Source organism: Numenius arquata, chromosome Z (genome assembly GCF_964106895.1).
Source record: "Numenius arquata chromosome Z, bNumArq3.hap1.1, whole genome shotgun sequence".
NCBI lineage: Eukaryota > Metazoa > Chordata > Aves > Charadriiformes > Scolopacidae > Numenius > Numenius arquata.
The window spans coordinates 75,085,551-75,102,838 of record NC_133616.1 but is presented as its reverse complement, the minus strand read 5'-3'; positions in this window follow the sequence as shown (position 1 = coordinate 75,102,838).

The window sequence follows — 17,288 nt, the reverse complement described above, 5'->3', positions numbered from 1 at the left end:
AAGGAATCAAGTGACGTGCCTCCCTGGGGATGTGATTTTTACACTCCTTGAATATAGGTTTTTCAGAAAGGAAGAAAGCAGGTTAAACACACTAAGTGGAGAAAATTTTATTAGTGCAGTGGGACATGAAAAAGGATACTTAACAACTGGTGAGGGAATGGCTCTTCTTGGTTACTCTGTTCTGCAATGCTCATTGGAGTAGCAGGGTTCTCAACTTGTGCTCATTAAGGCCCCTAATCCTGGATACTTTAGTGTCAGTGGATGCTACTTTTGTCATGCAGGCTCTGTAGATTGTGGTTAGAAGTTGTTCAAAATCTACCTTGTATTTGTCCCAAGAGTTGTATTGGTTCATTTAGAAATGCGAATCACAGGCTTGCACACCACCTTCCCTGTGCACTTACATTGTACTGCTCATTAGCACGTGTGTATTGCTGGTTCGTAGAGTGTGAGTTTCTTTCAGTAGGGAAAGATGTCTCATTTTACAAAAATATACGTAGATTTATGGACATTTTTACATCTTCATAGGCTTTTTCAGTACACTATCTGAATCCTCACTTGAGGCAAACTAAGTTCTGTTATCTTTGGTTTTGCAGATGGAGAAAAAGGCAAAGGGGTTGCAACACCTGCAGGTACACAGAAAGCCTGTGGAGTTGTCAGGATTAGCTCCTGGTTAGTGAGCTGGTGTGAAGCATCCTCTGGAGGATATCATTCTGCATCCTACACCAGCAGCTGCCTCATCTCCCCTCTCCTAGAAGATGCTGAGCTCTTTGGTTTCTGGTTTGTCTTTGCTGTCATGGGTAGCTCAGCGCTTGGGTTGGTTTGGGTTTTTTTTTCAGATAGCGAAGACAACAAAGTAGGGCAGGGTTTGGGTCTTTCATGCCTGAAATTTTTTGGTAGGGAGGATGGTGATAACAACAGTGGTTGTTGTTTTATCAACAATATCAAGGCAAACAATATGTGGTGTTTGGAAGCAAGGGCAAGGGTACTTCCTTCCTCACAACAGTGACCAGATAAACTTGCCCATTATGCTTGGGTTTAGCCATCACTTCATGCCCTTCAAGCAGAAGTATGTTAGAGCCTCCATCTGCCTGGGTGAGTGAAGACCTTCTCCGTCTGTCAGTGGGTGGCCACTTGTGGAAGTGGGAATGGCCAGTTATGGGCCCACCTTTGGAGAAGCCAAAGCTGGCGTCTCCACCTTTCTCTGCCAGCAAGAGCTGTGCACATCTGGCTGACAGCTGGGACAGGGGGATGGTATGTTTGCAGCCATGAATTGTTACAGCCTGTCAAGAAGAGAAACACCATAAGTAACAAGTTTTCAAGCTCTGCCCTAGCAGATGGCTTGTTAGTTCAAAGGAAGCAAAATGGCCATGCCTTGACCTGTCTACAGCTGGCTGATGTCCGTGCTGCAGGGCCAGCAACCCTGACAGTCCCTCTGAGAACCAGGCAGCTTCTGTCCCATCCAAATGAAGGTGAATTGTGCTGGCTTGGCTTGAAGCTACTCCACTCTGAATACAGCCTGCTTTCCTGGAGTTCGAGGTTTTCAAAGGCTTGGTTACCCTCTGAGCTGAGCCTGGATATATGTCCCAGCCTCACACATGCACAGAGAATGTTTTTGGTAGGTTCAAGACATTCAGTGTCTTGAACCAGTCAGTTTGCTCTGTCAACAAACGAGCCTGATGATTGTTTTGTTGATAGACCATCTTTCATTGACGTGTTTGTTCATCATTTGACACAGTGGAGTCCTGACATATACGGGTTGCTAAACACAGGAAGTCATTTATAGTGGCAAGCGCTGCTGGTTCAGCCCCTGTTACTGGTATACGTTTCACCTGAGAACTTATAGGGGAGTCACAAAAAAATTATTGCCATTTATATTAATATCCCCCATGCTACTTTGTATTTTATTCCATGATAAGCTCAGAGACTGGGTTTCAGAGAGACCTGCCAGTATGATGTCCTGATCACCACATGGGGCTTTTAGCGGGGGTGCTGTGATACATCAGAGAGAGCACGATGCCAGCATCACTCAGCAGAGCTTTCTGAGGATGCAGTCTGTTCGCATATGTTAAGGGTAGCAGGCGATATTCAGCCATCTGAGAGTGGGAAGTCTCAAATCTAATAAAAGATTGCTTATCCAAAACCCCTGCTCGATGATATTCTCCAGGTCTTAGTCAGCAAACTGCCTGCCTCAACACGTGGCTGAAGACACCTCAGTAAAGCAACTGAGCCCTAAAGCAGATAGAAAACTTGGTGGTTCTTGTTTCCAGGATTATTACTTTTCAGCCTTTCCATGCTAATGTGGTCTGTAATTCTAGCTGACCTGTTCATTATATCCTTTTTGTCCTTTGGAAGGCTTTTCAGCATTTTCTGGACGTTCTAGGGTAACGCCCACCAGTGCTACCATTTCTTCCTCTGTCGCACACGTTCATCTCTCAATTATGCTGTGTTCCTCCTCTGACTCCACTTATTCCTCCCCATCAGCCTCCCTTCCTGGCAATGTCCCTTACCTCAGCTACCTTGTTGTACCATAGCAAATGTACTTTAATGAAGCTCTATTTCAGTACTAAACAAGATGTAATTAAGTTTCTTGACAGATGCAAGCAAGACTGGGATCAGAAAGTTACTCTTGGGAACTCTGAGAATGAGTTCAGCAGTGGAAGGGTCCATGACACTGTTGGGAAAGTCGCTCAGCATCACCCTAATGCACTCGGATTCATTCATGAGCAAGTTGTCTTTTGCAGCGCTTAAACAGTTCTGTTATTATTAGAGAGTGACATCTGGTTGTCTAGAGCTTGGCAAGCCATGTCAAAAGAAATGCCACCCTTGCCCACAGAGAGCACGTGCAGCCCTCACGTGGGCAGTGCGCCTCATCCCCAGGCTCTGACCCACTGGAAGGCGACTGGCACAGCGCTCACAGAAACTCATTTTGCCACTGGATTGTAGGTATCAAAGAAAGGGGGCAAAGCAGGTGAGTGGTAAGTGCAGAATGGTTTCTCTTGCGGGCTAGGGGTTGCAAGGTGAGATGCCAGTGCCTAGTTTTCCGACACAGGTTGGCATTGTGCGTGTGGGAGAACCTCCATCCTTTTAGCCCTGGAGAGATCCCAGTCCCGGTTTGCTCCCCAGAGACAGCCTCAAACTCCAGCCCTCTGCTGGGAAGAGAAAATGTCAACTTAAATGCAAAATGATGATTAGACATGAGTGGGCGATACTTCTCCCTTTCCCAGGAAGCTTTTGGGACTGCAGAATATTCTTATTCTGTGCTGGTCCTTCTCAAACCATCCCAGAAGGCAACCAGAAACCCCAGAGGTAAAAGTTCACCACCCAGGAGCAGTCTGTGCACCGCTCTGTCCACACCTGGAGTATGAACCTGACCTCCCACTGACACATACCAGTCCCATGAAAGAGAGTGTCCACATTCACGTTTACAAAGGCAGTGTGCTCTCTGTCTCCTCGGATGGAGCACCCTCTGGATAAATGGTGAAATAATCATTGGAACAAGGACCCGACCCTGGGTGTTCCACGGGCCAGGTGAGAGCCAGACCCTCACAGTAACAAGGCCAGTTTTGCTCCAAGCCAGTGCATATCCATTGTCCATAAACAGGATCAGTTCCAAAGAGGGAGGTTGAGAAAGGTGGGTCAGGAAAACACCCATCCTGTGCTAGGGAGTATTTTTATGCACGGGCAGGACTAGCAGAGCCCCAAACTGACATGAGATGAGGAAGCTACAACTCCTCTCAGTAGTTCACACCCAAAGGGAATTAATAGAGGGCTTTTCCCTTGCTCACAGGACACAAATCTCCATCAGATGCCAATTCACTGCCTCCCAGTTCTATGCTGTGTGTTCAGTATGCATTGTGCGTTCCATGTAAATGTCTTTCTTGCTTTTGATACTTAGAGTAATGAAAGCCAGTGCATGGGCTTTTTCCCCCTCCGTGACTCTGTTTTTCTTTCCTGTAAGCTATTTCCTGCAATATTGGTTTCAAGTGGCAGAAGGAAATACACCTCTGGGATTTACCTAACACATACAGTGTAGTGTAAATTATACAGCCTTCTATCTGACAGCCAAATTGATTTCAGAAATATCCCTGTAAATAAAATTTCAGTGAGTTACAAAATGCACCTTGCAGTCCCCCATAAATATGACAGCTTTTCAAAACTGAGACCATTTTCAGGAGGAACAAAGCAAAACGCTGGATCACTGCTGTGGTTCTTACTAGTCTGACATATAATGCATAATTTACCAGCAAATGTTAGCTTTCCTGCATCTCATAACGTTGGTATTTCACATGGTGGGTGGGAATTGTGCCTTTAATTCTTTTGTGTTGAGTGTCTGGATTTGGAGGTGAAGAGAATTCAAAACTCAGATGAGGGAGGAATCATCCTTTGGTGATATAGGGATGCCAGTTGCAGGTAAATCGGTTGAAAGGTCTTACTCTCATTAGCAGTCAGATGATGGTCGACAGTTATGCCCTGGTGCTCTGTTTTATTCTGACAAGGTGGGAACCTCTAATCTCAGAGTAGAGCACTCCTTGCAATGAGAGCGTTTGTTCCAAGTGCAGAGCACCTCTTTGACATCCTGTCCCCAGGTTTGTGGAAGAACGTTATCAAGGAGTAGCTGTTGGTTTTTTTTTCACTGAACAGCAACACAAAACAAGTCACAGAAAGGGGAAGTTCCTTGCTGAGGTCATCTAGTTATGTGTTGGCAGAGTACGGGTGAGAACCCAAACCCCCATATACCAATGGCCCAGTCAACTACCTTCTCCTTCTTCAGTTTGTGCTGGGGATGCCCGGTGCCTTGTTGGGTGGTGCCCGTTCTCTGGGCCTAGCAGATCTCAGTGGTAAGGTACCTCAGAAAGAAAGAACCCACCCCCCTTCCACCACCAATATCCTCATTACTGCACATTCTCCCCTCTCTCGCCTTTAGAAACGTGTGTGTATTTACACTTGATAGGTTCTCTAATGACTCTGCCAGGATGAGCTTTTAGTCATGCTGTCTAGATTAATTGTAAAGCAGAATATATACAGTGCTCTACAAATATATGGATTCATGTCACCACAGTAGTGATATATTCATTTAACACACATAGCTCTGCTGTTTATCACGCACCTTTAAACTTCTATGCCTCACTGTTCTCCCATCACAAACTGTCCTGGAGCGTTTTTGAACAGCAGAGTAAACCACCTCAAACAGCTTATATGTATTCTTTTTTTTTTGTTTCCTTTTTTTTTTCCCAAATGTTTTTTAATATCCCTTTCATAGGATCAATCATCTGCACTTAAAAACATCCTAGATAAAAAGGTAGAAAGAGGAATTTCACTGGAAGAGAGCTGAGAGCATTTCTGTTGGGAACACAACTGTAGAAGAGCAAGAGTGCAGAAGAGTCCAAAGAAGGTGTATTTTTTTCATATCTCAAGAAACTGTTTTGAAGTGATTTTGGCTCCGAATAATCACGGAATCACAGAATTGTTGGAGTTGGAAGGGACCTCTAGAGACCATCTAGTCCAACTCCTCTGCCAAAGCAGGATTGCCTAGGGCACGTTACTCAGGACTGCATCCAGGTGGGTCTTGAAGATCACCAGAGAAGGGGACTCCACGACCTCCCTGGGCAGCCTGTTCCACTGCTCTGTCACCCCCACCGTAAAAAGTTCTTCCTCATATTTGAGTGGAACTTCTTATGTTCCAGCTTGTGCCCGTTGCCCCTCATCCTGTCACTGGGAACCACTGAAAAGGGTCCAGCTCCATCCTCCCTCAACCCACCCTTTAGGTAATTGTAAACATAGATAAGGTCTCCCCTCAGCCTTCTCTTCTCCAGGCTAAAGAGCCCCAGCTCTTTGAGCCTTTCCTCGTAAGGGAGATGCACCAATCCCTTAATCATCTTTGTTGTCCTACGTTGGACTCTGTCCAGAAGTTCCCTGTCTCTCTTGAACTGGGGAGCCCAGAACTGGATGCAGTATTCCAGTTGTGGCCTCACCAGTACAGAGTAGAGGGGAAGAATGACCTCTCTCGACCTACTGGCCACTCTCTTCCCTATGCAGCCCAGGATCCCATTGGCCCTCTTGGCAACAAGGGCACATTGCTGGCTCATGGTAATGATGTTTTTGGACATCTCATACCTGTTTTGAGGTAGCTGTTCTGAAGAAGCTTAGCAATGCCCTCACTTGCCCAAGAGTGGTTCCAGACTATTGCTCAAGACACAGTCAAATAATTTAAAGCCTAGGTGTCGAGGCAGGAGGCGGTTCAGCTGCTCACAGCTTTTATCCCTGCTACCCTTCTGGTCTTTAATATCCTGTTAGAAATCCCCCTGAGCTGAACAGCACTTCCAAGCAGCAACAGCACTGCATACTGTATCTCCTGGAGACAATCCCACACTGATTCTCCATGCAGCACTAGGGAACGAAGTCTCTGATGTGAGTTGTAGGGCACGTTTCCATTCAAAGCGTTGGGACCTATCCCAGGGAAAGGTGATTCCTGTCATGATGTATGGTAGTTTCTTTAGACCTGCCTAGAGAGCTCTGAAACACCAAAAACAGGCCAAGAGCCCCATTTCTGAGTGTTGGCACCTGGCACGAAGGCAAGTGCACATAGTTCAGCTGAAATGCAAAAAGGTTTAAGGTAAAAATGTACATTTTTTTCCCTCTGAAGTGCAGGGTTTTCCTTGCTGCTCAGCCTGTACCCATATGATCTAAATGGGATTCCTCTGAGACCTTTATGAACTTAAGCCTTGACAGGGCTTCTCTCTCTTCATCACATCTACAGCGTTCAGGATTTGCTGTGGAGCAGTTGTCCCAGTCTAGAGCAGGGGGGGAAGGAGGACTGCATTTGCGTTTGTTCACTGGGTTATTACCCTCTGCAGCCCTAGGTCTGTGGCTTCTGTTTGGCCCCTAGCAGCCAACAAGCAAAGTCCCAGTCCTGCCGGAGTGCCCAAGTGCTGCACTCTCTGTTCCCCTGCAGATACCAGGGGGCAGAGCTATCACAGGAGGTGGCTGAGACCAAGCTTCTATGGCTATGGCTTTGGGGACCATGTCTCTGATGTAAGAGCTCTCCATATGGACCACAGGCTTCTTACATACATGCAGCACATTCAGATCTCCTGCAAGTGTCTCGGTCAGTGAGCGATCATGAGATATCACTTTGTTCCAGAGCTCAGAAAGGCTCAGAAAAAAAGCCCAGCAGCTAAAGCCCCCATCAGGGGTGAAACAAGCTTTAGGTGTCCTTCCAGAGCACAAGTCAAATGTACGACCTCTCAGAAATTGACTCCAGCTATTTGAACAGTCCCCTAGGATCAGCATGACAAAGAGGAAGCCTTACTTCTCACTGTGATTTAGCTTAAAGACTCTACGGTGGTGATTCTTCATGTTGCAGAGGAGTATTACAAAGGGCACAAGAAGGCAGTGTTGAAATTATAAAAATGATTTTGCTGTAACAGGATTTTTATAGAAGTCCAAGGTAGCCAAGGGAGATTTCAGGATTTTATTAAATAACGTTAACGTCAAAACTACAAACTATCAAGTGCAAAAGCCAATGCTATTGATACGGCAAAAGCGAATCTCTCCTCCAGAAATGTGTTAAAAAAAATATGTGCTTGTCCTGTCATTTGGCTCTTCTGACAACTGCTGTATCTCTAGACATAATAACTAAACAGATGACACCAAGTAGCCAGACAAGTTTTCTTGTGGTGTGATACAGTGAACACGCTCATGTCTCAGGCTGGCTCCGTTTAGCATTGCAGCAGTCTGCAGTAACGGCTGTCTTTATAGAGGTCACCATTAGATCCCATTAACCTCCGTAACAGGCTGGTGGCAAAGAGTCAGAAAATAATCAAGTGCCTGATGAGAAAGGCTGCAACGCCCTGACGTGGACTTCATGTTACTAAATCACAGGGTAGTGTGTGACTTGGCAGGCAAGTGCGACTTGGCAGCTGGTTACGTTTCACCCAGTGCTGTCGGGGAGAGACGCACTGTCAGCACGACTTGCACGGATATGAAGGAATAGGTCCGGCCAAACTCAGTCAAGATGCTCCAGCATCCCATCGGACCACAAAAATGACACAGCCTCCGTAAGGAAGACACCAGTCACAAGACCATGGTGGGAGGCGGATCAAACACTCCTTACCCAGAGAGACTCCCACCCGAGAAAAATGGGCAGCAATGTCCCTGTGTGGCAGAGGTGGGAAATTAAGGATGTGATTGCTTTGCTCGAAGGGGAGAAGAGTGCAGAGGAGCCCCGGCACATGGTAGCCTCAGGGCAAGGGAATGTTCTTCTTCCTTGCAGGAGCAGGGCTGCTCTTGGTGGGGCTTTGCAGCCTCATCTCCCTGGGGTACTTGAGGAGCCCTGCCAGCACTCCAGGGCCAAACCGTTGCTGAACAGCAGAGGGTGGCTCTCCCCTGGGGCCAGCGCTGGTGGGAAACGCTAGGGAGAAAAAAGCCTGGCTCAGAGACATGGTGCACCCAACAAACATGCAGGGGTGGTTCCTTGCCCAGCTTTCAGTGCCACTGCCAGAAAGACTTAGGCCCGGAGAGTGAAGACTTGAGTTGCATCGTGGACAGCTTCTCTCTAGTAAATCCTTGCTTCTGACGAACTGGGATTGCTTCTGACAAGCAAGAGCTTGCTTCTGAAGCTGATGCCATCTTCAGCACACAGGTTTGTCATCTCCTGTTTGTCTCCTATTTTCGTTGAAACTTTGCTCAGCTGTGACTTACAGCTGGTCAGTAGCTGTTCACGTTCTAGATGAATGCCCATTTGTAAGTTTAGGTGTATCCTTCAGGAAATAAACAAGGTGATCAAGTAGGAAAGGAAAAAAGAGAGGCATGTTGCTCCTATCTCTCAGCCCAGCTTGACTCAGCTTGCGTGTTGTGTCAAAATGATGCCAGACACAACAGATTGTCCCTGTGGGGACACTGTCCCACCCACTCTCCTGCATTTGAATGAACAGCAGAGTAATCTATATGGCATCGCTCGACTTCACAATGAAATCCCTGCTCACATAAATAGCGATCCTGTCCCTCAGACCTGCTGTCCCAGACATCACAGCTTTGGTTTATAAAATCTGCAGGTGTTTAAAAGAGAGGTGTTCTCCTTTAACAAAAAGCAGAAGTAAGTTCTCCCCAGAAAACACCACTGCTTTGAAAAGCAATCATGAGCTGGCCCCTCAGTTTGTACCCATTTTAAATAGCCAACATATTACACCAGAGGAGCCATTCAAATGTCATGGTGTTCCCGCCAGTCTCTGTTAGCATCTTCCTCCACCCTTGTCCCCAGAAATCTCCCCCCCAGCCCACAGCTGCTCTCCCTGTTGGTGAGTGCAGCTGCACCCCAGCAATGGAATGATGGTAACCCCAAAAAGCAGCAGGTGCTGGAGCAGACAGACAGACCCTGCTGCTGTTAAGGAGGGTGGCTTCAAGCCTACTTGGTGACCTTCTCACCCTTGGGACAGGGCTACTTTGCAGCTGTACAGGCAGATGACAGGAAATCAGGTGAGGTCCTGTCCTCCCCACAGACCGCAAGGAGGGTCTCAGCAAGATGCTAAAGGTCTTGGGTGAGGTTTTGCAAAGTGAGAGACCCTCATAGGGCAGGGTTATGGGTTAAGCTTTCAAGCAGAGCAGAAATCCACCCCATGGACTCACACCTGACTGTCCAGGCCTTACCCTGAGCTGCTCCCAATGCACACTGACAAGTTGGGAGTAAGTTTTAAAAAGAAACAGCTTTAATTAAAAGCTCCAGATTAAAAAGCTCCAGCCACATTGTGCAGGACTGTTTCCAGACAGACTCTTCTTCCACACCAGCAGAAAGCAGAAAGAATGCAAAAGCACAGAAAATACTCCAGAATTGTCAATGGGACTTTTTCAGGTAAGATCATGCACAACAGCTTATTCTCCAACTACCAGCACACCTGTGACCTTGCTGGTAGATCTGAACTAGATTCCTCCAAGCTCCTGAGAGATCAATGACTGGTGTGGTTTCCTTTGGGATTGTGTTCTAGCCTGGTATGAGAAGCTCTGTTTTGAGAATAACCACTGTGGCTCAACCTCATTTCTCTTGCTCCTGTGTGACATGACTTGATCACATCCTATCTCACCGTTTTCCCCCAGACAGGCTCCATTTTCCCACAAACCTCATCAGTAAGCTCAGTGAAATCAAATTATCCACCATACAAACCTACAGAAGTCAGCTCAGGCCCCTTCAGGTAGGTTCTGAAGAGTCTTGGCAGCACCCTAAGGATTGTGTGGCTCACCCAGCAACTGGCCACATTGCAGTTGTCCTGAGGATGACTAGAGGCCCTCATTCACCAGGCAGGGACCTTCTCTGCAGCTGTAGGACTTTCTCCATCCCCTGTTCATTTCGTGTCTCTGGAAAGGACTGCTTTAATCACCTTCCATTCCCTCCTGGAGCCTCTGGGAATGGTCTGTGATTCTCTGCTCTGCTTCCTGCATCCACATCTCTTTCTTAATGCCATCTTTTTTCTCTCTGCACTTCTTGATAAATTGATAAATTTATAAATTGTCTTGATAAATTGTTCACCTGCCTCTTCTTCCACAGTTGCCCAGTTGCTTTTCTCATCCTAGCATTAGCACCAAAAAAGACAGTTCTTGTTTCTATCAGGGAGCAAGTTATTCAGGGAGGTATAGAGTTCAAGGTAAGCTTTTCCTTCAGAGAAGAAAAATAGTCAATAATTAGCAGATCGTATTTGATTGTGGCTCTGCAGACTCTCCCACATCCAGACTTGGGCCTGCTGGTTGAGGCTGGGAGATATTTCCTGGCCTGAGTGTACTTCCAAGCAGAGTTTTTCTAGGTGACATTTTCCTGTGCCTTCGACTCCTTCATGGAGATGTGAGTGTAGGATTTACAGCTCTCTGTCTGCCTTTTCTTCCCTAATTTTGACCTGGTGATCTGCAGTCCTGGTTAGTTCATGTCTGGTCATTCCCTTGTTCGGTCTGGGTCACGGGATGAACCCGATATGCCCGGTGGATGCTGCAGTGTCTGCCCTCAATAGGAGTGATTCCTTCTCACTCCTTGTGTAGTGAATAGCCTGCCTACAGTGAAAATTGCAATTACCCTTGGGCCACCACAGCAGGCAGGGACTTCCAGTCCAGAAAAATGGACTACAGCCCTTCTACCCAAAGCATCCAACTCCTTTATGCTGGGCCCCCCCCAAGTCATCAGATTGGCAAAGAGACAACAAAGGGAGTGGAAAAAAGCACAATGCATGAGATTTTTTTTTTTTTTTGTTAACTACATGATACATCTCTAACTGTTACCATTTTCCCTTCTCATTCATCTTTGAGTCCACGCGGGTCCACGCGGAAATGCGGGTGTGTTACAAATACAAGGTTTTTTGGACTCGTCCTATGTGCAGGTGTAATGCTGCATGGCCTGGCTCAGGACTGCGGTATGTGGCATTTCTGCTTTTGTTTTTTTTTTCAGGAAAGCCTAGTGACTTACTAAATAGCGTTGAGCAGATAAGGTCTGAAATCAATGTTCTGAGTAAGTGAAAGCCTGCCAAAGAACAGAACGCTTTACTTGATTGAATTAAACATATTTCTCACATGGGTTTCAGAAAAAGCATTTTCTTGGAGCAAAACTGAAACATCACTTAATTTCAACTTCAACCAAGTGGACCGAACAGCATCGTGCCAGATGCTCTGCTGGCTCCGTGCTCTTGTAATTTCAAGTGTCAGGAGGACACATTTCAAAGTGAAGAGACAAAAACACACACACTCTGACTCTACTTAGCTCTGTTCTGTGTAACGGGAACGTCTGCCTCCCTCTCCAGCGCACAAGATAGTGTAGGAGGGCATTGTACTACTCATCCATCCTGACAACAAAGAATATTACAACTAAAACATCAGGTCGGTCTGCTATAACATGCTTAAGTGTACAGCCCCACCCTGATAAGGAGATGGATATGCGTTTCCCCTTTCACCCATGCCCATGCTGGTCACTCTTAGCTCTGCCAAGGTCTTCCAAAGCAACTAGCAATTTCGAGGGCCCAACCTGCAGAAAAGCCTCAAAGGCCTAAAAATCATAAGTCTTATCTCTAATTCAGCTAGGCAGTATTTTGACAATCTTGGGCATAATTCTGTAGCCTGCCAGGGTGGGCATATGTCTCATATCATACATATGTTTGGTCTGTGGTGAGTGGGGAGGGAACGCAAATTAAATCCCTGCAGTTAACAGCAAATTCTGAATGAACACAATCCTATCTGTTTCAGAACCCAGAATAGGAATAATGCTGTGCCAGAGTAATCTCCATGACCCACAACAACTAATAAAGGCAGGATTTGCTAAGTAAGTGCTCTAATTTTACAATCAGAGAGGTATTTTGAAGGAAGGTGCTGAGTGCAAGAAACACCCACTGAATAATGCGTGCCTGGCTGGAAGTCTGCAGGAGCTAGCTTCTCAACAAGGACGGAGCACAACCCAGCGTGTGAGACATGGATGGAAAAATAACACTCATGGCCTAGCTCTCCAGTGCACTGCAGAGGCATAAGGCTGCTAAAAAACCCATTTACCTGGAATTTTGGGTGTTTGGGCACAGAACAGATGATACCTGCTTCGGTGAAGCAGAAAATGAGGTTGTGCCAGAGATGCCAAGGGGTTGTTTCTTTGTCCTTTGCAGCATTTGATTATTTGCTAATAGTCAAAAAGGGTAAGTGCTGCTCTTGACATATCCTGATTTTCTTTTTGGCTAGGTGATTCTAGAATACCAGCTCTTATAGGGGTTTCAGAGGAGTTCCACTTACCAATAGGGATCTTGCAGGTGCCACAAGTGGACGCAGCTGAGTCAATGGCCATACTCTGCTACCGAACCCTTGTTGTGGCCATTGAGAAGTCATATCACACCTCTTCCGGCCTTGTCCTTTTGGCTTTTGGAAGGGATTGCTTCTTGAGGGAAATTGTCTCCTTCAGATAAAACTAACATGCTAATATGATACTGGTCTCATTAGAGCACATTAACCACTATTGAAATACAGGTAATTATATGCTGAGCCAAAGAAGTCAAATGAGTTAAATAAACTCACGTTTATGATATATGTTATAATAATGATAATGTTATAATATAACATTATTTAAATGTTAGATAAAACTTAGGTTTGGGGATACCACGGATTTGAGGAGCTACCAGAAAAAAATGACCTTGAGTACTGAAGAAGAATTTTGGCTAGTAGGCAAATAGTCCTTGAACAAAAATTGACAGTTTAACACCACATATTCTTCCCCATATCCAAATAATTTCAGTAACAGTTCAGTTCATAACAGTTCCACAGTTTACAAAGGTGATATTGCTTTTATTTCAGAACAAACGCTGCTTGTAAGTGAGAAAAGAGACATCAAATTGTCAAACCCAAGGACGTCAGACAAAGGAATAAGACACACTGTGAGACAAAATCAAGACCAACTCTTCTTCGCAAAAGCACTCAGTAACACATTTTTTTCCTCTTTTTCACTCACTTTATGTCACTATTAAAAACCCCCTCATAGTACTCTGATGCACTGTGAGCATTTCTTCTATGATATCAAATGCTGCTGCAGGAGAACAAGAACGGGACAACAAACAGGGTAACTCAAAGTCAGTCTGATTTGTACAATACCTACCAACCCTGGGGATTTACCCAGTTTTCATATATAGAATATTCAGTGCTTTGCCAAACATAGAAAACGAACTATCTTCCCACTTGAGACACTGGGCAGAAGCTAAACGCTTTCCTTGGATATTTATGGACCCTTACAAACAGCATATGCATGAGCAGAGGAGTGCTGTTTAGTTACAACCACTGCTTTAATGCCTTGACACTGTTGGGGGGAAGAGGGAGAAGCTTGCAATTGTTGAGAGAATCCACAGCAGTGCCTATCACCATGCCTTAAAGCAACCAGTCCTACTGCTCTATATGTTCCCTCTGCTAATATATGGAACAAGTTTTTAGTTTTGCAGAGGTCTGGATCCAGTCAAGCCCACCTCTCCTGCAAGGCCAGATTTCCCCTGGGCACATAGGCAGAGAAGGGAGCTGAGGTCTTCTCTAGGAAACCCAACTCAGAGCATTCCTGACCCACCAAATACAGCCACATCAAAAAAGAAACACATGCACAAAAAAAGAAACACGCACAAAAAAAAGAAACACACACAAAAAATAAGGGCAAAAAAACTTCTAGAGATTAGAGGAATGGCCACTGGGCTTTTGTAACTCCTACGGATGCCTTAGGAAACCCTACCATGACTGATTTTATTGCCACCAGAGGTCCCAGCCTGGCACTCTTGGTGGCAGTGACTGCAGGACAAGCTCCAGCAGGTCAGCACCTCTGAAGAAGAGGTTCCTCAGTTATCAAACAAAGGGTCTGATTTTCTGGGGTCACTCAACTTTCAAAATGGTTTGTATTAGGACAGCTTCTTCTGCTCCTTTCAAAGACAAATAAACCCTACCCCTGCCTAGCTTCTGCTTTTCCTCAGTCTTAACTACTGATTTGCTCTGCAGAACCCAGAATGGTATTTTTTACCAAGGAATGCCTTTCCCATTGCCCATAAAATAAAAGAAAATGATGACAAATAGCATTTTTCCTCTGGGACCAATGCCCACATTGCACACCTGAAACCTTGTTCAGGCAGAAGCTCCTATTTCCACTACATGAGCTGGAAATCCTGAACACCCTCTGCCTCCTCCAGCAAAGGCTGCCAAGGCTGCCAAGGCTTTTCCTAGCAGATGTTTCCCCCCTAAAGTTGATGCTACTCTGTGTTTCAATATCCAGTGGATTACTTTCTAAAAATTAAAATATTGCTGTGCAAAAGCATTTAAAAGACAGGACTGATACTGTATTTTGCAACTTAAGAGATCCTAGAAATCAAACTCATATTTAAAAAAAAAAAGAGAATTCAAGCAATTTGGGGGAGGGAGAAGCTGTCTTTCAAAAAAAGTACAATGAAATGTCATTATTTTATCTTCGCAATCATGTACCTATTGGACTGAAGCTGTGATTTTAAGGTGCCATATAGTACTTAGAAAATCAATGACTGTATAGTGGGCTCGGTAAACCTCATCAATCCAGCAGATTGCACATCATGAAATTGCATGTCCCCAACTCTGTTTTAGGTCTTCCAGGTTTTCTTCTTTGTGACTTAAAGGCTTGCCACAGCTCCAGCTGAAATGAAGTTTTCCTCTCAACAGGAAATGGACCAAGACATAGCTGTAGAAGTCTGAGGAAATTATTTTTACCATTTGACTACCGATTTTTGAAAATTACATCATTTGGATGCCAGACTTGAAACACCTTAGGGTGCTTTCAATTTTAAAGATGTTGAGCATTTGACTTCTGATATAAGCCCCCTTTAAGATGTCTTAAGACCTGGACATCCCCAAACTGCTGATTTTTCTGCTCACCATTTACAAATGACTGGCTGAAAATACTGTCCTTTCGGGATGCTGTAATTAATTTAATTTGTTTGTTTGTTATTTCGTAAAGCCAATAGTAATTTCTAGCACCTACAAATCCAGTGTAAATGACCAGGTATTGAAAAATATCTACAGTTACAATACACCAAACAACTAGAGAAAACTGTGAACTATAAAAAGAAATGGTTCCCAAGAGAGTAACTTTTGTACAGTAGCTCTGAAAGAAAGCATAGGCACTTCTGCTTCAAAAGTTCTTGGTCCCCAAGACTCAGTCTCCAACCTCCCAGCTGTGCTTGCTAAGGAGGAAAATCCACGCTACACGCACTGCTGCCTCCGACAAGGAGAAAGTTCTCCACTACCTCTTTGCTCAGAAGACATGGCAGTGGTGAAGGAGACCACTTTTCAGAACAAAGCTGTATTCATCCCCAAAATGGGACTATGCCATGTGCGGTTCTCCTCAGGAAGAATTTAATCCTGTCTTTCTGCTTTTTGCTGTCCTTTGAAAGCAGCTAACCCTCTTCACATCACACTAAAGCTACTGGGTGAAGCGCTCCCTTGGGACGCTGGCTGGTAGGAGCCAAGAGGGACAAACTTCCTGGAAGCCTGAATGAAGGAGACAAAAGTAAAATTTTCGCAGTGCTCCATCTTCACTTCCTGCTAGCCTGGGGATGACAACCCTGAGGGAGTAGAGCCCCATCCTCCGCTCCTCATACCAGACATTCCCCATGCCGCTGATCTCCTTCTGGGCCATCAGGTAGAAGGGAGACTTGGCCTCCATCTGCGTGGGGGGCCGGTGTACGTACATGTACTTGTAGAGGAGGCAGTAGGTGCAGAGCTTGTGTCCTTTTGAGTGCTCATGGTAGATCCGGCTGTAACATGCTCGGTTTGTGTTCACCCTGTTTTTTTGCTTCAGGCTATCCATTCTGGCAAAAAAAAAGCCTGTTCTGGGGGTCTTTGAGCAACTCAATGTCACCAAACATTAAGTCCATGTGCTCCTGTAAGGTTCACGTGTTCAGGTACTGGCTGTTGTATTTCACCACCATGGAGAGCAGGGATATAGGGCTGTCATCTCCCAGGCATCTTGTCCTCCATATCTCCTCCTCATCAGGAAGGGAGAAGTAGACAACGTTGCGAGAGCGGGCACCAGACATCCCAGCTTTACTCAGGACCTTAAGCTTCTCCTTGAGCTTTCTGGCAGAAGAGCTGAAGGTGCTGCTGGTGATGGAGAAACCAGCACCAGCATTCTTGAGAATTTGGTCCAGGCCTTGTTGGATAGTGTGGAGGGACATGGTTAGAAAGTCAGACCCATCTGTCTTCTTTACAGAGGTGTAGAAGTCCTCCAGGAGTTCATTGATCTTCACTGCTGGGATCTGGAACAAGAGGAAGGGGAAAGATGTGTGAGGGTACTTATGGGAAGGAAATGCATCACAGGTTGGGGAAGACGCATTTAGGGCTGCTCCATGCTCTGTCTGAAGAAACCTGCAGCAGCTTCCATGCTTCCCCAGAAGTTTGTTTCTGGGCAGCCTTAGAAAATTAGAAAGATTCTTGTTTATCTAAGATAAAGGTAAAAGAGATGCAATGAATCCCCATGGTGTAAGGATGCTCAAGCAGACCAGATCCGTTTCACTGGCTGGCACCACTATTGCTCCAGCTGTAGAAATCCAGACTCAGAAGAAAGGAGCCAAAATCCTGGCTTTTTTGAAGTGAATGAAGGCTTCAGTCGCCCTGAGGTGTGACTGTGTGCAAATGTGTGACCTACCACTTGGGTGTAAAACTCTGTACTCTTGCAGTAATGTGCTACATATAGAAACTTTTCAGGCAGAGGAGGAGGAGGAGGAAGACAAAGAGAATGAGGAGGAGGAAGAGAAGAAGGAGAAAAAGGAGAAGCAGCAGCAGCTTCTTTTTTG